The sequence below is a fragment of the Chenopodium album genome, chromosome 7, assembly GCF_948465745.1.
Source record: "Chenopodium album chromosome 7, dcCheAlbu1.1, whole genome shotgun sequence".
NCBI lineage: Eukaryota > Viridiplantae > Streptophyta > Magnoliopsida > Caryophyllales > Amaranthaceae > Chenopodium > Chenopodium album.
Window position 1 is genome coordinate 26,789,281 of NC_137840.1, and position 23,535 is coordinate 26,812,815.

The following is a 23,535-nucleotide window of genomic DNA, read 5'->3' on the forward strand; positions in this document are numbered from 1 at the left end:
GACAAGTGAAAAGACCATTTCTCAAGAGTTGTAAAAGGCATCTAAAGTTGACGTCGAGGCTGTCGACATATCAAATCAATTCTTTTTCTTTCTAGGCAATGTATATAGAACTTGAATTACCTTGGTAATAAATAGCCCTATTATTAAAAGAAAATAAGATGATTGTTGTTTTTTTTAAAAGTGATAGTCATCTCATTTTTCTTGGAAAAAGATATGGAAAACATTGAATTTAGCTTGATTTGATTGCCTTACTAAATTGGTGTCATCAAGCCAATGGCTATCAAACCATCCAAATCATTTGATTTTTTTTTTATGATTTTGTAATCATAACTCAACACTTCATGCATTTAATATATGAGCATGACTACTCAATAGTAGGTCCATATGTGCAAAGGCCTAAGGTTGGCCATATTTTCATGGAATGATGATTTTGGTACATGGTTATGGTCTACCTCAAGGAGGGCCTTTCCAAGGTTGTAACGTGGCTAGGCTTAGGGTTATGAAGAATGGGTAGGTGATAAGTGACTTTTATGTCACTTTTAGGGTGTTTATTGAGTCGTATTCCGGCTTATTTTCCAATAATTTCACCCTTTTTATCCATTATTTCTATTATTTCATTATTCTCGTCTTTTGTCTTTTTATTTGAGTATTTTGTAGTTTTTATTAGTTTTTAGTTTAATTTCGTAATTTATTTATGTTTCTTATTCTCTTTTGTTCTTAGTCTAGGTTCTTGTTATTATTTTTCTTCTCGTTTTCCTCTTATCTTTCTTTTATTTTCTAGTTTGTTTTCTTTATTTTATTTTATTTATTTTCTTTTGATTTTATTATTTCTTTTAGTTTTAGTATTTTACTTTACTTTATTTTATTTTCTTTATTCTATTTTAGTCTTTGTCCCGTTTTTCCCTCGTGTTTTGTTTTTGTGTGCAGGTATGTGTGCGGGTCAAAGCACGGATTTCAAGGTCAAATTACCACATTGGAAGTTTGGAACCCGAGCCATTGCAAGCACACCTCACCCCCTAGCTGCTGCCCCTCACCTACATTTGCTATCACCTTATCCTCCACCACACACACACCCTATCCTCCACCACACACTCGATCACCACATCTCCCCTACTCCAACTCTCCTTCTCCCCTGCTCCCTGCTCTCCCAATTCACCACCAGCCCTCATAGCAACCTCCACCCACCAAAACAACACCAACAACAACAAACACAACACCAGCAAACCACCAATTTCAACTACCAATAATTCGCAACACCAGCCACAACGCAAACAACGCAACAACAATAACCACAAAAACCGCAGAAAATTCGCCACCACCAGCCACCAACACAGGAGCAAGGTTGCCCAGACGCAATCACCACCCAGCACTCACACCGCAACCCCAATTTCCAGCCACCGCAACCAATTCACCCAAGCAAACCCCAACACCACCATTACACCAGCCACCGCCACCAATTTCAACCACCAGCCTTCGCAACACCACCTCTCAGCCCTCTCAAAACCACAAACCACCACACATCACAACACCAATAGCAACAACAGCGACAACAACCATCAACAACACCAACATCGCACCTCCCCTGCTCCCTCAGCTCACAATCAATTCCACCACTGCTGCCCTTAATCATCACCCACGCAACTCCACCAATCCCAGCCTAAACTCCTCGCCGTCAACACCAAGCAGCAGCCGCAGCCACCAACACCAACGTCACCTCCCATTTTGCCACCAAACCGCCATTAATAAACCACCAAAACAACCACCAATCGCAGCCCCCAAATTTCCCCAAATCAGCCCAATTTAACCCCAATTCTATTAGGAGCTACTCGCGGCCGCGCAGCCCTGTCAGAAAGCGCACGAGATTGAGTCCAAAATCAGAGTCGAGGCAGAAGCTTTGCGCGACCTCTGTGCGATGTCTGTGCGGGCGCGCAATCGTGGGTCAATCACGAGCTTTTCACGTGATTTTTAATGAGAATTAAACGGCTTTGATTGATGCTTGATTGATGACGATGAGGATTGACGGTGGTGATTATGATAATTGATGATGCGTGATGGTGATGATGGAAAAAAAACAGAGCAGCCGAATGAAAGAGAAGGAAGAATGGGGTTGCTGGAGGGAATTTGGGGAAAATGATGGGTTTTAATTTCTTTTATTTTATTTTTATTTTCCTTTTTTATTTCCTTTTTCTTTTCTTTTCTTTTATTTTATTTTCTTTATTTTGTTTTCTTTTATTTATTTTATTTTATTTAGCCTTGTATATAAATACCCTTTTGGGGTTATTTTCTCTCAACTTTCAATCAACATTATTTTAGCCTAGATTAGATTAGTTTAGCTATTTTATTTTCTCTCTCTTAGGGTTAGATTAGGAGTTTCTCTCTCTAGTTTAGGAGTAGTTTAGAGAGGGAAAGCTTGGATTTTTCATGGAGTTTTTGGGATTTTGAAGAAGCAAATTTGTGGATTTTTCCTCTCATAAATTCAATGAGTTTTCCTAACTTTCTCTCACCTTTATTGCTTTCATTTATTATTGTTTTTGCTTATTTATTTGTTTATTTGAGTAGATTAATTAGTTTAGTTGTTGATTCTTGCTTTTATTATTATTTTACCTTGTTTTCCTTGTTTTTGTTCACCATGTTAGTTTAGGTTTGTTCTAGGGAAATGGATGAAGGTTATATTAATAAATTTAATGATTGATTGTGGTTAGTATGAAATTGTTTCTTGATTATTGTGTATGGATGATGCTTTTATGGATTAGAATCTTTCTAGCTAATTGATTCTATGTTCTTAATCGTGCTTTCAATCAATTGTGCGAAAGTGAGTTGTTTGAGAGCCCTAAATTCCTCCATATCTTTGCTAGGCTAGTTGCACGAGAGTGAATTAGTTTAGTAGGATTATTAACATGCTTAATTGCGCGAGAGTGAGTTAAATGTGTTAATCGTCCTAATTGAGGTCATTTTCATCTAATTGTTTGATGTTGTTGAATGCATTGATGTAATTGGATTCCACTTTCCCTAGTTTTAGTTATTTGCTCTTAGTAGTGTTTAGTTGAACCTTTCTTTACCTCACAAGCTTTCCTAGTAGTCTAATTAGCATAGATTGATATACTTAGTCCTTTTGGGTTCGACCCTTTACTTACCCCTATACTCGTATTAGGGTAGTTTAGGTATTATAAATTGTTAATTTGATTAGGGTTAGTAGACTAACGACACTACTTAATCCCCCGATCAGTAGGCTCAAGTATACTCCCAAAATCCCTTACTTTTGGTTATTCTTAAATTAAAACCTTTCTACTTTGTGTGGCAACGTCATACATTAGGTGCCTTTTCCTTGTCCTCTCTCTTTTTTTTTCTCTTTTTTTTTCGATAAGTTTTGTTTTGGGTTTAGAACAATTTCTTTCTTTCTTTTGCATTGGATCTTTCCTTTTGGGTTTAGAGTAACTTTGTGCCCCCTCTTATGTTTCGTTCCCCTAATTTTCTATTTGTATCTTTGCACCATTCCCATCCCAAGGTATGGAATAATGTAGGTTGAATAACTAAGGCTCAATTGACAAGGCTCAAAAGGGCTGCCAAGAAGATGGATTTTCTCTAAGGTTAAGAACATGGGATTATATTTATGGAGTTTCAAGTTGCCTCCTATGTTGGTGAAATCATCAAATCCTTTCTTTGTGGGCCTAAGATGGGCCTCTTTTCATTCAATACATCTTGTAAGCCAAATCTCATCAAGATTCTTAAAGTGTTGAGTATGTATGCCTTTTGATATTGCCTGTTTGTATGTATACGTTTTATTTAATTCAAGTCAATAGCAATAAAGAGATTGAAAAGAGAACAAGATAGACGTACTTGAAAATATATTTTTTTATTCATTAATTAATGAGAGTACAAAATAAGTAGATTCAACAGCATGAATCTCTTAGTTTATCATAAAAAAACAAAAGAAAGAAACAAAACAAGACCTAGGGTGCTACATCTTGAATTGTTGATAACTTCTTGAGATTGCGTCTTCGAGCTTTGTCCGTTTCTGACGTAGGTGAAATTGATCCTCTCTAAAAATCAAGTCCATCTATATGATTCATTGTTTCATTTATCAAGTCCCTTTCAATTAATGTTCCCACAGTACAGACTTTTTGAAATGTGTCTAAACCAAGGTATTGTAAATGGCACTTGTATGGTGGAGACATATTGTCTATGAACTTTGGGACAAGTTCATGATTCGGAGGTCTTTGTGGAAATTGAGCAACATTTGATCGCCACCTGGAAAAGAAGTCAATGAAGCCTTCTTCTTCCCCTTGCTAAAGCAATTCGAGATCCCACAAGGTAGTTGTGAGCTTGATGTTATCTCCGTAATGGGTTAAAAACGCTTTTACAACGTCACTCCAAGTGGAAGTTTGTTTTGCATCGAGGTTATAAAACCATGCTCTAGAAGTTGGGTCCAATGAAAGAGGAAAAGTACATGCATATAGGCTTGACTCAACCCCTTTCAATGCCATAATTCTAATAAAGCTCATTAAGTGAGTTCTAGGATTGTCTGTAACCTTAAAGGTTGGCCAATCTGTAGTCAAGAACTTTTCTGGGAGAGTCTTGCCACTAGGTTGTGGTGCAAGCTTATAATTGAAGTACTTATTCCTTGAGTTGGCTCGAAGGACAAGTTTCTCCAAGGCCTCTACTCTCTCGGCTCTTGCTTTTTCTTGCAGAATGTTTTCTTTTTCTTTTTTAGCTTTTATTTTAGCCTTTTCTACTTTTTTATGATCCTTCATTTGGGCTTCTTTTTCTCGTAGGGCCTTTAGGTTTTGGAGTTCCCTCTAAGTTTCTCCAATGCTGCTTTGTCACCCATGATTGGACTAGTATGCGAATGTGACAGATGATCTAGTGATGTGTATCACGAGAAATTGATGAGCGCGTTCACTTAAACCTTTTCTGCCAAGCATTCAAACAAAGAACCAAAGTTAAAATGATTGTTTTATTTCTCTCTTTTTTTTGAATCCTTGTAATATGAATTCACTTTAAGCAAGTTTGTTGATGAAGAATGTCAAAAAATTCACGAACAATCATTAATGGAATGTCATGATTTGTGTTGATTTCAACAAGATAATCATTTAAGGATTTTACTTTAAATGAATTGTTTTCAAAAAAGGTAGAAGAGAAAGTCAAGAAAGTTGGATTGAAAATGCTCATCAAATTTTAGGAATACTAATCAACCTGAACATACTCCTTAAAATGATCAAATATATTATAGTATTTGTTAATCATTTAGATTACAATAGAGATCAATATTGTTTTTTTTTTTTTTTTTTTTTTTTTTTTTTTTAATTATGATTCTCATATTACTTATCTTTAAAGGATAATATATTACTATTTGTTTAAAAAGAATGATGGCCTCCGAATGTAAAATCCAAGAAATAATTAAATCATTTTCTCGGTTTTATCATTCATTATATACATATATTTTTTTGTATCATACTCTCTTTTTTTATTTATTATATATATATTTTTTTTATTTTAAGAACGACATTTCTTTTTTTCGTTCTATTTCTCTCTTTTTTTGTGAGGTAATAATCCCAAGTAAAGTTTTCGGAATTTTCTTTTTAAACCATAGAAGAGGTAAATAAATTATACTCTTAAATCAAGGTTGACCAATTACAACTAAAAACTGATGAACACGAAAATAGGCACGTTTAAGAATAAACATATTGATGACGTCCTATTAAGAGATGCGAACTTCTAATGACAAACCTCATAAGAAGTAATATCATTAGGTTGATTATAAAGTACGAAAACGAATCATCATAATCAAAAATAGTATTGCGCGCAATTTTTCGTCTTGCGCTAAGGTGGAAAGAGCAACTTCAAGAGTAGCATCTGCCATATGCGGGGTGTTTTTTTTTTTTTTTTTTTTTTTTTTTTTTTTTTTTTGTGTTTTGCAATAACGCAAAAGGAACGATAAAAAACATTTTTTTTTTCAAAAACGCAAAAGGAACTATAAAAAAACATTTTTTTTTATTTTTTTTTTTTGAAAAACGAAAAAACGATTAAAGTAAAGGTAACTAAGTTAGACAACGTTGTTAGCCAAAGGGATATTTTTAGCACCTACTTAACGATTAACCTTGAAGCGGTAATATCGTTTTCTCCGTATGATATTGCTCGTAACGAGTCAAAGTCAACGTTGAAATGTGGGCGCGCGCATGACACATAGTTGCGCGGAGGTGCCGCGCGCAACTTCGGCACTTGCGCTTGGAGGGCGTGCGCAACTTTGACATTTGCGCGTGCCACTTGGTAGGTTCGACATTTTTTTTTTTTGCGAAAACATAAAAGGAACGCTAATTTTTTATTTTATTTATTTATTTATTTTTTTCGAACCATAATTTTTGCAAATTTTTTTTCTATTATATCTCTACGTAACAAGTTAGAATTAGCTAGATTAGACATGAAGCACATATTCATGTAGTCACATAAGCACATAAAAGGAACCGTCAAAGCATACAATGCCATTCTAAGGTCAAGGCTTGGGTGTCCAAAGGTACCATATCTTAAGAAACAATGCACAAATCAATCACTCAGCGTGTTGACTCATGACATCACTCTCAACATTTTGTTGACGATATGGGTGGGATGATTGTTATTGATGTTGGGATAGAAGCCTAGTGTTGGCAGCCCCTAATCAATGAGCCAATCCCCAATGGTTAAAGTGTGCTATGCTTATGCATGATGCAATGTAGCTTGTTTGGTTTTTACTTTTGTGAAAAAGGAAGATACTATGCGTTCAAGTCTCGCTCTCTAACTAGAGATTATCTAAGTTAGTTCTCGTTACAATCCATAGGCAACCTAGTGTTGGAAACCTTGAACCATAACTACGAACTAATCTTGTAACCTCTAAATCCCCAACAGAGTCGCCACTGTAAGGAGGGTGATCCCATCGTAAGGGGTATGACAGGCTAAAGTCGTAATCACCCAATAAAAAATAATACCAAAATCCACTAACTATGTAGATAGGGAAGAAGGGTCGAACCACAGGGAAACAAGTCAATTTATTTCTAATTAATTAAAAGCAATCTAATAAATTATCAAGTAACCAAATTATAATTATAAGGGTAACTAAACTACTAAAAGTAAGAGTAGGAAGGAATAAAAGTAAGAGGGAATTCAATGAAATATAAGCCTAGGGCATTGGTTCACCAATAAACAATATTCCAGGGTAAAACATAACAATCAATCATCAATGCATCAATTAATCAGATCATAAAGGGCTTTCGCTACGTATTACAATCACAAAGTTAATTTACCGGTATTAAATCTCATCTCTCGAATCTCGACTTGACCATTTATAAATTAGTCTGCATATTGAAACTAAGCCTAAACATCAATTCTCATCTCTCGAATCTCGAATCAATATTGCTAAACTCATACAATTAAATCTAGCCAAATCTAATTGCATAGCATTAAATCAATCAATAGGAAAATAATTAAGCATTGAAAATCAACAATCGTAAATTACCCCTTCATATTATTTATTGGATCCCCATAAACCCTAGAAATAAAATTACTCACTCATAATTAAATCTAAACTAAATAAAGCAATTAAATAAGCCATAAGAGAATAAAGAAATAAAATAGCTGAAATTAATAGAGAATAAATCGTTACCAAAATCAATGGAACTACAAAGTTGAGTCAAGAACAAAGTTGAGAGAATTCTAGAGAGTGAAAATAATCTAAGTAGAGAGAGAAAGTCTAAAAGAGAAGGTAAACAAAAATTAAGTAACTAAATCGTACTTAAACAACTCTAAAAATAATCCTAATTAGAAATTAAGAATTCGCCAATCAGGTTCCTCAGAAACACATGCTTGATCGGGCGAAGGGCCACCCGATCGGTGTAGACACCTAAAAATGTCTCCCCAAAACCAAACCCGATGATGAACAACCTTTCACCGCTATTATTGGTCGGGTTGAGTATTTAATCTTAAATTGCTTAAATCCATATCTCCATTTCATAAACCAACCCAACTTCTAGCCCATTTCCCCAAACCATAACTTATTTTCCTCTTTTCGTGCCTTTAAACCCAAAATAATTCATTTCGTATCCTTTAAAATCATTCATTTCGTGTCCTTTTTATAAAAACGTTTGGTCCTGTTAATTTTGGTCCATAATGTTGGTCCAATGATTTAATAGTTGGATGGGGCTTGAAAAGAGATTTCCAACGATATATTATAAGCCCAAATCCGAGTTATAACGAATAAGTAATGGCCAAACTATTAAACTAAGCCCAAACCGAACCTAAGCCCACATTACCAACGACCCAATGATCATGTGGAGGGTCCAAATGATTTAATCCAATTCCTTAACCAATTAGGATTAATTGGAAGCTTCTATAAGTTTCTAAAATATCTTAATTATCCTTTTTGAAAACATAAGATTAAAGAGTTTGAAATTGAATTAAACTCCTCTTTTTTAAAGTCCTATTTCTATCCGAATTGAAAGACGTTCAAAGATAGACAGATATTATTTTCGTGCCTAATAGTTTTTATCCAAATTTTATTTGGTTGGATATCCCTTGAAATTATCTTTCCAATGATATATTATAATATCAATTCCGAGCTATAACGGAAAAGATATGAATAAAATATCAAACACTATCTAAAACTGACACCGTCTCACTATTTAGGCCATATCTTTTATTATATAAAATATTTTAATCTGATTCAAATTGTGTTAGAAAGAAGAATTCAATATCTTTCCAAAAATATCTTGTTCATCTCATTCCTATTTCTTGATCAAAAGGTATGATAAAAACAAAAACCTTAAAAACTGTAGTCTATCGAGTTTTATTCCGATTTAATTCGGATCTTATCTTAATTTTTCGACCCTTATTTTTTTTTTCTCTATAAATAGAGATCATATCAACCCTTTTCCAATCATCAATAATCTTGATCACAACATAATTCTCTTCTCCCTCTTTATCCTAAATACTAGCCACCCTATTCTCTCAAAATACTTCCCCTAATTAAGCACTCCAAGGAGTTCATACAACACCCAAAGTTCTATACTTAAACCAAGGCGTGAAAGGTATAATTAACTAAGGGTTTGGACCTAATCAAATCTAAATTAATTTAATTTAATTTCTATTTGATTTATATTTTAATCGAAGTTACTAACAGTTTATTCATGATGTAGCAATTTAAAGGAACGTGCGGAATTTGAGTAATTAATTAATTTAATTACTCTTATTTTATTTTAATATTGCTAGTATCATGATTAGGTCATTTTATATTTGATTTAACTAACATTAATATTGTCAATTTGCTTCCAATATCAATGTTGATTCTATTATATTTTTTTATGATCACCATATTGCATGTTTAAAGGGAATATGTAATTGAAAATCACGCCTAATAAATAATTTGGACAACCGGTTTAGGTTCCTTTTTAATCTTGTAATTAATTCAAGTGATCACAATATTTTAGAATAATGTGTTGCATTAATATTCAACCAATTTAGCATAATAATAGTTTGGAGGAAATTGAATATTTTATTTGTAGGCCTTTGAGATCGCAGGAATCACTTTTCACTATAAGAATCGAGTAGAGGCCAATTGGGGCAAATGTGACTCCATTACTCACTTCGTACCATCATCCCCGATCCTCCTTTCGTGGTTCTGAACCATATGGAGTTAGTAATATCATGGATTATGAATGGGGTGTAACCTTCACGGGTCAATCGTTGTTGCCTTCGTTGTCCCTTTATCGTGGTTGCGTTTTATGATCCGTGAACGGTTTACAAGTTCCTTAAAAAACTTGTTGGCGGCTGCCTACTTTATTTTTCCCTAATCATATATGTAAATTCCCACTTCCTAAGAGTGTCAAGCATATTCATACATGCTTTTAACGTAGGGGCACTTCGAACGACGCGTACAATTGATTTGAGTGACCGGTATTTAATTAAGATGAGTGGATGAAACTTGAAAGATTCTTGAATTGTATTCCTGCGATTTAATTGGCATTGTCACGTATGCATATGCCTTTTAGGTTACCTATTTTGCCACAATAGTACGTGTTCTACATATGTGGCTAGCCCGGGGGATTTAAGCTCTATCAACTCAAAAACGCTCATGGCAATAAGGGTTCATCCGATTTTTTAAATCCACCCAAACCATGGTGTTGAGTTCGATTTCATCACGAACTCGCGGAGCCGCCCGTTGGCATACACCCTCAAGGGAGGCTGCCTTGCTAACACGTCCAAACCCTTTGACACCCAAAAGCTTGACCATAGTCGAACATAGAACTTGACTTTAGGTTGCGAACTTCATTGCATCATGCGTGATGATATGCTTATATGTGCATTTTTTTATTGACTCCTTTTAATTATTTTTTTTTCTCTTATCAAACCCTTTTTTTAGAGTCGAGCCAAATATTTTTTTTTTGAGTCACCCGGATTTTTATTCCCGTATACTGCACAAGAGTCAACTTGTTTTGGTCATATCCAGAGTTCTAGAAAGAGTTACGTGCCGTGCCAACTATGGATCTATAGCCCCGAGTTTTATCTTTCATTTGAAGTTGGTTTCATCCCAATCCGAGTCACAGCTAAAAATTTATAACCGATATACTACAGCTAGTCCAGTTTAGGTATCTTTTAAGCGCCAACTTTCTTTTGTTTTATTTTATATCTTTTCGTGTCAAGCTAGTATTATCCAAATCCTTTAATCCGTGTCAACTTGTTTAACATAGAATTATAGATTTTTTATTTTTATTTCTTTATTTTTTTTATACCCATGAGTCATAACTCTTCTAGAATTCTAGTTCTCTTCCTAATTTCTTGTGATCGATTTTTTTGCTAACCTTAACATGTGTTCTTTGTCTTTGATTGTGGATGATCTTATTTATGACTAACGATTGACAATGGACCGTATTCACCTAGTAAATAGCATAAACATTAAAATTGGACAAAATTAATCAAGTTAGTTTGTCTTTTAGTCTTCCGTGCTATTTGGTCATTGGGTCTTTTGTTTTTCACAATGTCCTCATGTCTAGCCATGCGATCATACCACGAGTCTTAATAAACTTACCTAATCACACATGTTGAGTCGTTGCACACACTTTGTCTTCGAGTAATGCACTATATTGTTTATGATTGTAAACTAGGACCATGCATGCATCACTTTCCGTCGTAATAGGAATGAGTGGAGTATTTCCCATAAGTTTTCAAAATTGTTTCATACACTCTTCCTTTCCAATCCGAGTTTGAGTTAATGCATTAGATGAGTTCGTCATTACACAGTACTTGTGTCTAAAATCACCGGGCAATAGTTGGAAGAATAAGGGGAACGTCACTCCTTCCTTCTTTCCTTCCAATCAAAGCATCAACAACGACAAACTTTTTTCCTCACTAGGCGGCAAGAAGTAACTCATAAAAATCCATGAAGACAAAGCACAGTGCAAGCTTCTCACCAAGATTTCATGTTTTCTTCTTCTTCTTTTGTTTCAAACCCTTCCCCCTAAAAAGTCTAGCATAGATTCTCCTTATCCATGTGTCTATGTGTCACATTTCTTACCTTCTTCATAAATGAGCATCTCTTTATTGCATTCGGTCATGTGGTTAGTAAAGAAAAAAAAATCAATTACCAAATTAAACACAAGGTACACCAATGACTTGAGGCACCTTTGCAACCTTGTCATTCCCTGTTAACCGTTCAATCACATTCCATTTCTTCATCAACCACTTTGAGCCTCATCTAACGTTTAGCCTTCATTTCTTCAACCCACCCTGGGATTGAAAGATGTGTAATTGTATGACATTCAAAAAGCAAGTAAAAAAAAAAAGCAGCAAAGCAACAATAAAACAATGTCTAAAGGCAAGTGTTCCAATGTCTTTGATATGAACATGTCTCAAATTGCGTCTCTCATCGAGTGCTTGGTACCGTGCCTGAGAAACATGAATGCTAAGTGAGTGATGGACCGCATGATCTTAGATTACCTACATTGATTCAAAAGAATGAAAAAAAAGAAAAAGAAATTCAAAAAATGTTGAAAATAAAACTTGCAAAGTCTAATACATAATTGCATGTCTAGGGGGCTTCTCTTGGGTCTTGATCCTTTTATGCCTTTCTTTCTTAAACCTTCAGCTTAACCACCTTTCAACCCTTGAAAGACCTCTTTGAGGTGTGCACACACTTGTGCAAAGTTCGGTTAGAGCTACGTTTGGCCTGATTCCTAACGGATACGTAGGCAACCTCACATCGAGGTGCGACCACATTCATATTCATATCCATGCGTGATCGAGTCAAAGAATATCCAATGCTTACCCCTACCCATTTAGAGCTAGCATTGGGGGCTTGAACCCACATCATTTATCCTACCCAACATAAAGAGTCATCATCTTTGACTCTTCTCACATCTATTTCCATCACCATAGCCTTTGCAGCCAACCTTAGTATCACATTCACACACTTCACTCACACATCCATATCCATATCCATATGATCTTTCCCTTTAAGAACCCTTTTTCATGAAATCTTGTTTTAACACTGTGCATGCTTCATCATCTTTCAAGACAACATTCATTAGAAGAAACATTGTATACTTGCTTATCTTCCTGACCTAAGCAAAATTCATTGTTTCATGCATCGCATATCGTTCTTAGCTCCTTGACCTAAGCAACGTTCATTATGCAATAATCACTTCATCTATATACGTGCTTAGATTCCAGACCTAAGTGACATTCAAGATCGCTTCTTTACACCATATATGATGCTTAGCTCCATGACCTAAGTTCATTCATCGTGTCACATGATGTAATTGTCCTTAGCCTCCTGGCCTAAGGACATGCATCATGCATACATTACTTTCAAGAAAAGCAATTCAATCCATGTGATTCATTTTGTCTTGCTCAACGAGGAAGTTCAAAACTTCTTTCCTTTTTTCGCGTCTTTTCTTTTGGGGATGTTTAAAAAAACTTTTTCAAAATTTTCTTACCGAGAGAAGTTCGAAAATAAAAGTTCAGTTTTCACATCTTTCTTTTTCGGGAGAAAGTCGGTACCCTCCACTCATGACAAAAATTGACGGAAATTTTTTGCTTTTGCATCTTCGTTTGCTTGTGTCTAAACACACGCATATACACACACACACTCACAAGTCATACATATGTCATGTCACATCATGTCAAACTTGGTCAAGTCAGTTGGTCAAGTCAATCAAAGTCTATACGAGTCCCTTGGAAAATTTTATTTTGCAGGTCTCAATTACAGCCCACGTCCGGGGACAAGCGGACCATCTATAGCCCACGTCCGAGGACAAGTGGACCATTTACAACCCACGTTCAGGGACAAGCAAACCATTTACAGCCCACGTTCGGGGACAAGCGAACCATTTACAGCCCACGTTCGGGGACAAGCGAACCAACTACAGCCAACGTTCGGGGACAATCAAACCTGCCAAAATTAGACAAGTCTTTCCTCAAGCATGGAAAGTTTCATATGGTGGATTTCTTCAAGCATAGAAAACCGCTAAATTCCTTTGTTGGATTTCCTCAAGCATGGAAAGCATTATCGGTAAAGTATTATCGGTGGGTTTCTTCAAGCATAGAAAACGCCAAATTCCTTTGTCGGCTTTCCTCAAGCATGGAAAGCATTATCGGTGGATTTTTTCAAGCATAGAAAAACGCCAAAATCATATGTCGACTTTCCTCAAGCATAAAAAGTGTCATCCGGTAGGTTTCTTTAGGTTTAGAAAGCTACCAAACTCATCTGTCGGCTTTCCTTAAGCAAGGAAAGCATTTCAACAAACGTCATCTGGTGGATTTCTTCAAGCATAGAAAAATACCAAACTCATTTGTCACCGATACACTGGTGTCAGATAAGCGTTCTATCCCTTTACTATTTTATCTGTGGAATTAACATTTTTTGCAGGTATCGGCGTATACAGAGTGATTTAGGATCGCAGAACGTGTTAAATCATTCTCTGTCCTTATGAACTACTTTGACTATCGTTTTCAAAACAAACGTTACTACAAACTCAGTCAAAGTGGGGGCTTCTGTAGACACCTAAAAATGTCTCCCCAAAACCAAACCCGATGATGAACAACCTTTCACCACCATTATTGGTCGGGTTGAGTATTTAATCTTAAAGTGCTTAAATCCATATCTCCATTTCATAAAAAAACCCAAATTCTAGCCCATTTCCCCAAACCATAACTTGTTTTCCTCTTTTCGTGCCTTTAAACCCAAAATAATTCATTTCGTATCCTTTAAAATCATTCAATTCGCGTCCTTTTTATTAAAACGTTTTTTCCTGTTTATTTTGGTCCATAATATTGGTCCAATGATTTAATAGTTGTATGGGGTTTGAAAATAGCTTTTTAACGATATATTATAATCCCAAATCCGAGTTATAACGAATAAGTTATGGCCAAAATATTAAACTAAGCCCAAACCGAACCTAAGCCCACCTTACCTACGACCCAATGATCATGTGGAGGGTCCAAATGATTTAATACAATTACTTAGCCAATTAGGATTAATTGGAAGCTTCTATAAGTTTCTAAAATATCTTAATTATCCTTTTTGAAAACATAAGATTAAAGAGTTTGAAATTGAATAAAACTCCTCTTTTTTAAAGTCCTATTTCTATCCGAATTGAAACACGTTCAAAGATAGACAGATATTATTTTGTTGCCTCATATTTTTTATCCAAATTTTATATGTTTGGATAGCCCTTGAAATTATCTTTCCAATTATATATTATAATATCAATTCCGAGCTATAACGGAAAAGATATGAATAAAATATCAAACACTATCTAAAACTGACACCTTCTCACTATTTCGGCCATATCTTTTATTATATAAAATATTTTAATCTGATTCAAATTGTGTTAGAAAGTAGAATTCAAGATATTTCCAAAAATATCTTATTCATCTCATTCCGATTTCTGGATCAAAAGATATGATAAAAACAAAAACCGTAAAAATTGAAGTCTATCGAGTTTTATTCCGATTTAATTCGGATCTTATCTTAATTCTTCGACCCTTTTTTTCTCTATAAAATGAGGTCATATCACCCCTTTTCCAATCATCAATAAGCTTTGTCACAACATAATTCTCTTCTCCCTCTTTAGCCTAAATACTAGCCACCCTATTCTCTAAAAATACTTCCCCTAATTAAGCACTCCAAGGAGTTCATACAATACCCAAAGTTCTATACTTAAACCAAGGCGTGAAAGGTACAATTAACTGAGGGTTTGGACCAAATCAAATCTACATTTATTTAATTTAATTTTTATTTGATTTATATTTTAATTGAAGTTACTAACAGTTTATTCATGATGTAGCAATTTAAAGGAACGTGCGGAATTTGAGTAATTAATTAATTTAATTACTCTTATTCTATTTTAATATTGCTAGTATCATGATTAGGTCATTTTATATTTTATTTGACTAACATTATTATTGTCAATTTGCTTCCAATATTAATGTTGATTCTATTATATTTTTTTATGATCACCATATTGCATGTTTAAAGGGAATATGTAATTGAAAATCACGCCTAATAAATAATTTGGACAACCGGTTTAGGTTGCTTTTTAATCTTGTAATTAATTCAAGTGATCACAATATTTTAGAATAATGTGTTGCATTAATATTCAACCAATTTAGCATAATAATAGTTTGGAGCAAATTGAATATTTTATTTATATGCCTTTGAGATCGCAGGAATAACTTTTCACTATAAGAAACGAGTAGAAGCCAATACGGGTGAATGTGACTCCATGACTCACTTCGTACCATCATCCCCGATCCTCCTTTCGTGGTTCTGAACCATATGGATTTTTTGGAACGTATGTTTGGATTTTTTTATTTTTCATTTTATTTTTCATTTTTCATATAGGAAATCAATTAAAACTACACTAGAAAGCAATTAAATCTATACTAGCAAGCGATAAATAGAGAAAAGAGAGAAAGTGTTACCATATGTACAAGATATCTCCCCCCAAGACAAATCAAGCAATTCCCTCATTGACTTGGGGGTGTAGCTAGGAGTAGCTATTCCTCATCATCATCCTCATCCATTCTTTAATAGCCTCCTACATAGCTCGAGCCGGCGCCACCATGGCTCGTACCGACACCACCATAACCCGAACCACCTGCAAAGTAGTTAGGGTCTACATTCCCCCCTATCCCACCAAAAGGAGCATCGTCCCCATAACCATGGACCGAAGAGTAGTCCACATAAGTGCCATAGGCTCCGGGGGTCGAATACCCTCCTTGGAGGTATTGAAACCAATCAGGAACAAGAGCCTCGGGGGGAATAGCCCCTCGGCGTGCATAATCGTCATACATGGGGTATAAACCCTTCCTGAGGTTCTTCTCCATGTGCCCAACCCTCCTATTTAGAGAACCTACTCTAGAGTCTAGGTTTTGCAACATACCCTCTACTCTCCCTTGCCCTCTCTCAATCCTGTCAAGTTGACTCCTAAAAGACGAAAAGTCATATGGGGCATGGGGGTCTATATTGTAATCAACGGAGGAGGTAGGGATGCCATATGTGTAAGGTTGGGGTGGTGGTTGGAATTGGGGTGATGGGTAGGGTGGTGGTGAATGGTGAGCCTCTTGAGCCTCTCCTTGGTCGTCTTACTCAAAGGTGTATGAAGGCTTTCCCTCTCAAATTTGGTCAAGGTGGGGTTGGGTAGTGTAGGGAATAATTCAAGCCTTTAATCCCACTAGCTTGAACCCCACTGTGATCATACACTAAAGTACGGTGGCGTCCAAAAGGGAAGAAGATAGAGCAAAAGAGTCGCCAACAAGTTTTTAAGGAACTTGTAAACCGTTCATAGGATGAAGGTTACACCCCTTAACGATCCAAGAGATCGTCAACTCCATAAGGTCATGAACCAAATAAGGGTTCAGGGATGAAGGTACAAATCCAACCTAAAAGAGATTTAACCTGCCCTAATAATAGGCCTCTACTTTATTCTGCTCGTATTCATGTGCGCTTTCTGACTAACATGCAATCAATAGGATTAACCCTAAACCTGTTTAATCTATGTTGGTTGAATTTAATGCACAAATAAACTATTATTGGCGATCACTTGAAATTATAATCACAGTTAACCCTAACAAGATTATTAATTATCTTATTAAGCCTGATTGCAAGTACCAATTCCCTTTAAACATGCAATAAAGGTGATCAAGCGATAAAAAATATCAAGCAACATAATAAACAATATCATGAATAATAATAATAATCATAAATACAATAATATTCATGTTAAAGCATAAAAGTAAGATCCTAGGCATGATACTAACAAGATTAATAACAAACCCTAGCATGTCACTAAGCAATAAAAATCAAATCTTTAACCCTAAAATGATACTAACATGAATAAATATTAGGAAGAGAATAAAAGACATCATAGCAATCATATTTAATATTAAAATTACCCTAGACATGATACTAAGAGTATCATAACAACAATACAAACATGATATCTACATCATAAATCAATAAATCAATTAAAGCACTTACTTTGATGCCTCGTACCTCTTTCTAATAACAAAATACACACGTCAGTAACTTCAAGGAAAATAATAATCAAAACAATTAAATAAAATAATTGAAATAGAGATTTGGGACCAAACCCTCAGAAATTAAAACCTTTCACGTCTTGGGCGAAGGCAACTTCGAATATGGCTAGGTGTTTTTAGATCTTGTGAATGCGGAATTTTGTATGAAAAAGCAAGAAAGAAATGAATGCTAAAGAATACTTGAGAATGAGAGAATTGGTGAATGTAGATGTAGATAATGAATTCGTGAAAATTCGTGAATTGGTGAATGAAAACGGAGTTTTTAATACGATATTTATAGAGAAAATCATCCAAAAAAGATAATTTAACAAAACAGAGTCTGACGATCTCAAAACAGGATTGGCGCCAACCTTGGCTAGCTGGCGCCAGGCACCAGTGGCTAGCGCCTGGCGCCAAGCCTGGTTCCAGGCGCCAAGGCCTGGGGTTGGACGCCAGTCTTTATTTCAACGCGTTTTCGAAAATCTGATAAATTTCCGTACTGGAAGATAAAATAATATAATTCTTTCGAAAATGCTACTTTATCTTGATTAAAACTCTGAAAAGTCAACAAAGTCAACTTATCAATGCTAATTAAATTAGGAATGAAAAGAACCTTCTAGAAGATTCTAGAAGACTAAAACCATTCCTAATTGCATTAGGAATGATAAATCACATTAGGCCCTCCCCTAGATCATTGGGCCGTACATAAAGCTCAAACCGGGCCAAGTTTAGTAAATTGGCCATAACTTCCTCAATATTTATCGGAATTGGGCTTATAATATATCGTTGGAAAGGTCTTTGCAAGCCCCATCCAACTACACCACTATTGGACCCATATCATGGACCAACCAAACTGGATTGTCTGTTTTCTTAAAATAAAGATTTTCAAAACAGGGAGAAGAGAAAAGAAATAAAACTTTCCGCAACACTAGACCTTTCCACACTTTTGTTTCATTCGATTATGATTCGACGTGAAAGGTACTCATCACTGGGTTTGGTTTTGGGGAGACACAAATGGGTGTCTACAGAAGCCCCCACTTTGACTGAGTTTGGAGAAACGCAAGTTTCGAAAACAAAAGTCAAAGTATCGATAGGGACGGAGAATGATTCAGAACGTTCTGCGATCCTAAATCAATCTTGTAACGCCGATACCTGCAAAACTAGCATTAGTTAAAAAGATAAAAGAGTTAAGAAACGCGTATCTTGCACCATCGAGCACACGTCTCTGTATGTAACCGATTTGTTGCTTTACTATTTTGATGACGTCCTGCAAGCTAGAGAATGCCATCCCGCTTGAAAACCGCTACGCCTGTAACTGCTTCCAAAAAATTAGAATATCGCTTCGCCTGAAACTATCCTCCCCGCTATGATAACATTCCACGTCCAAGGGAACATCATCGAAGATTATTTCTCTCGAAACAATCTCCATCCGCATTGATAATATTCCACGTCCAAGGGAACACTATTGAAAATTATTTCTCTCGAAATAATTCTCATTCGCATTGATAATATTCCACGTCCAAGGGAATAATATCGAAGATTATTTCTCTCGAAACAATCTTCAGTTGCATTGATACGATAATTTTCCAAAGGAAATTACCGAAGATCCACGCCTGCCGATCATTAAAAGTTTGCCTGAACTTTGCTTCCGCTATGCCTGTATGTCGGCGCTCTTTGTTTTGAACCGGTATGTCGGTGCCTTTTGCTCTTGAACCTATATGTCGGTGCCTTTTGCTAATGAGCCAATGCTTAGGCGCTTTGAGCTAAGTGAGACGATCTTTTATCAGGTCGATCACTTTACGTAATCAAGCCGATTACTTAATCTTCTCAAATTTCTTAGAGGGGCTAACTGGTGTACCAAGGAACCCAAAAATATATTGCAGAAGGCTAGTACAACCCTAGCAAGTGGCTGGCTGCTTTGGCATCGCTGAAAATCCATCATCGCCAGCCATTTGATGTTAGCGCCAGGCGCTGATGTTGGCGCCAGGCGCCAAGCCCAGATGGTGACGCCAATGCCTAGGGACTGGCGTCAGCACGTGATTCTCTTTAAATTCCCGTTTTCGGTTCATTTCTTGGCTCTGTTCGTCGCGAAAGCTGCTCGAAGAAAACAAAAGCTTCAATTGCTCATTGCTCACTCGTTTCTCAACCGAATTCGCTCAAATTTGTTGCAAATCAAAGCTCTTTTCAACAATTTTCCCGATCTATGTAATTTTTTCTCAAACTCACACCGGTTTTTATGAATTCTTGGCATGTTTATTCACGAATTTTATGGAAATTCGAATTCTACGATGCTCAATTTGCTTTGTTTATCAAGTTTCATGCCATGAAATTGCTTTTTATGTTTATATACTACCTTGGGAGTAATTTGAGACTTGTTTGACTCAATTTGGTGAAGAAATGAGCAATCTGCCATTGTTGGACCTCTTAAGGTCGTGAAGAACAATGTGGTTTGTTCTTGACGTTTATGCTAGCAATTCTTGTTCAATTTATCACAGTATTCACTATAGTGTTGCAAGAAATTGTTTGATTGCTTGAAAAAATACTGTCATGCTCAATTTGAATTTGTGCTCTGTTTTAGTACTATGTACTCTGTTTTTTTCGAACATAGTATCATGCGGCTAGGCGAACCTTAGATACTATAAAACCTTAATTTATGATGATTCTGCACAATGTAGCATGGCTAGACAACGAGGCTCAGGTTCACGGTCCCGAAACACTAGATGGGAGCATGAGCCCGTAGAGGACGATGCCACGCCGTCCGCTTCGCTTGGTCGGCTCCCGGAGTGGGATGAGCAAACTTTGTTCTTTGCCCCTGTCCACCACATTTCTGAAAGGGTGAGACGGGGAACCGAGCCTGGGAGGACACGGCATCATAGCTCTGGTTGTGATGGTCTAGGTGATTTGTACAGAATGCACATCGCCAGAGATCGTGAGACGAGACTCCTATGGGAGTCCTGCGGGCTAGTTACTCTGTTCGAGACCTCCGAGGCTATGGTCGCCTCCAGTGGGGGTCACCACGTAGTGCGCACTTTGGTGGAGTTCTTTTGAGATACCACCAACACCTTTCATTTTCCCTGGGGCGAGATGATGGTCACCCCTACATACTTCAGTCTCATCACAGGACTGGAGTTCACTTCTGTGCCGCTGCCGTTCGACGGTGGGATCGACGTCTTTTCTTCACAGGTCGAGGAGCTGTTGGGGCCGATTGCTATTCAGGCCCGAGCTGAGGTAAAGGCGACTCAGTTCAGTGCTAGAAGGATTTGCCGCTCGACGCTGGCAGCGGCTCTTGATGATGATGCGACCACCCGAGAGCAGCGGGTGCGCATCTTTGTGTTGATGTTATTGTCAGGAACATTCTCCCCTGAAAAGGGTAGTAGGGCATTGCTTTACTACCTCCCTGCTGTCCGTGATCTCCAGCGGATTGGGACTTATGACTGGGCCAGCTTGGCCTACGCTGATTTCGTTCGTGCGCTGAGGGACTCGTGTCGTCGCCGGTCCTTTAGGACGAATGTCGCTTTGTCTGCTTTCTGGAAGGTCGTAGAGGTAAACATTATTCCCTATAAAGTTTAGCCATATATATTAGTTAGCCTTTACTCATGCTTTTAACTTTTAGTAGATTTGGTTCTACGAGTACTTTCCTTCCGTTGCGCCGGCGAGACCATCGCCGAGGGGATATCCGGTGAGCGCCTCTTTGGGCGGCCACCATGTGGACATGTCTACTGCACGTGTCCGAAGCCAGATCATCTCGGTACGACTTTTAGTGTTTATCTTGCTCTTCTGTAGTGTTTTAGACATATTCTTGCCTGATTGGTGCTTTTATAGGGACCTGAGGTAGTATACCGACCGTGGGGCGGTTGGACAGTCCCTGGATTAGCCGCACAATACTCTGCTGAGCGTCGCTATTTTATGGGGACCTACGGAGCAGTTGTGTATTTAGGAGAGAGAGTTGCTAGACAGCACTCTTCTGATGTTTTCGTTGTTCCTGTTCCTCCGCCACGTCATATGTTCGATGAGAGAGAGTTATCGAGCATGGCCGAGGGATCTGGTTCCCCCTAGCAGTCCCATGCGATCCTTGGGCGGTGTTACGCTGAGGAGCTACTACCTTTTTTAGCTCCAGACCCTGTACCGGCTGAGGATGTGAGGGTAAGATCCTTAGCTTTTTATTTTTCGCTAAGTAGCCCCCAAGTAATACCTTACTGATTTCTTTCCGTTTTATCAGGATGGTCCCACTAAGTTTGTGCCGCCCCGTATGTCCATTCACTAATAGGGGATATACGGGCCGATCGAGGAGATGATTTCTCTGGCTCCCGAGGGCGAGCGCTTCGTGGAGCGGTCGATTCCTCGCAACCAGACTAGTGTAAGCCTAGTTTTAATTCAAAATTTTGTATTCATTTATCATGTATTTTCACTGACTTATTTTTCTGACAGTTCTCACGCGAGGTGGTTTCGGCTATGGCACGATGTATAGATGCCTTCCGGAGCCAGCTCGTCCGGATGAGGAACGCGGCTACGTGTCGTCGGGACGACGTTGTCCGAGAGGTAACCTTTCTCCACTTATTATTTCTGTATTATGGCTTTAGTTTTACCTTGTTTCTGATTTAATTTTTTTTTTGTTTGCAGGGTTAGCCCATTGCTTCTCACATCCGTACGTGACCTGAGGGGCGGAGAGATCCAGCGAGGTCTAGCTCGACACGTCGTCGTACTTCGTCAGGAGGTAGAGGTGGTCGTTTCGAGGCTGCTCGAGCCGACGTTGCTGAGGGCTAGGATCTTCTTCTGAGGGTGCTCCTGCCGCACCGGTAGGAGAGGCTACCTCGGCTTTCAGAGGTGGTGGGATGTACGAGGTTGGCTCGTCATCGCAGCAGCCTCTGCGGTCTCAGCCTCAGGTTGATCTTGGCTGGAGCGGTCCTGTCTTGAGTCTTCCTACTCCTACGGAGACTGGAGCTGGTGCTAAGGCTGGAGCTGGTGGAGAGGTGACTCCCCGTACGGCGCAGTTTTATGGCATGATGGGCTTACGTCCTCCGGCGCGGTAGTCTGTTTCTGTATATGAATTTTATTTTGACTTTTTTATAGAACTTTTGCCTTTGACTCATTATTTAGACACTTTTGTATTTTTATGTTATCGTAAATTCATTTGATTGTTATTATTATGTTAGTGTATGTTAGTGTGTGCAAAGGAAGTGTGATACCAATTTTGCGCAAAAATTCCGTCATTTTTATTATTGATGGAGGATATTATCCGACTCTCTCCCCCAAAAAGAAAAAATAAAAAGGCAAAGTAAACGGAAAAAATGTTGGGTTTTTTTTTTTGAAAAGTAATATAAATCCAAAAAAAAGAAATAAAATTAAGTAAAAATAATTGCTATATTAATTAATTAAGAAAAAAGATAGAAAAGATATTTAGAAAAAATCAAACGGTGCCATAAAGTCATTAACCGACTCAAATTTAATATCAAAAACGCAAACTGAGCACGCGCGGCTGCCCTGATGACTTGGCGCCAGCTGGCGCCATAGTATGGCGCGTGGTTCCAGGCGCTACGTGTAGCGTGTGGCGCCAGGCTCTGGAGGGTGGCGCCAATGTCGGGGTTTTGACGCCAATTGACGCTGACTCCATATTTCATGCAGATTAAAATTCTTCGCAATTTGTACATAAATAGCCCCATGCTCAGCCGATTCTTCTCATAATTCTAGTGAAAAAATTATTCTCCTCATTAGAAAAAATAATAATCATGTCTTTAGCCACTAAAACCTTCACCCAATACACTCATGAATGGTGTCGATCTCTTAATGTTAGAGAAAGAAAAGAATTAGATTTATTTCACTTGGGGGGAATTTATGGCATTAAAGGGGTAGATTTAGACATAGACTTCATACATACCGCTTTAGAATTTTTGAATATCGATACACATTGTTTTAGAATAGGGTATGATGAAATTAGCCCTTTGCTAGAGGAATTTGGTGCTATCTTAGGCTTCCCTGCAATAGACCTGGTAGTAA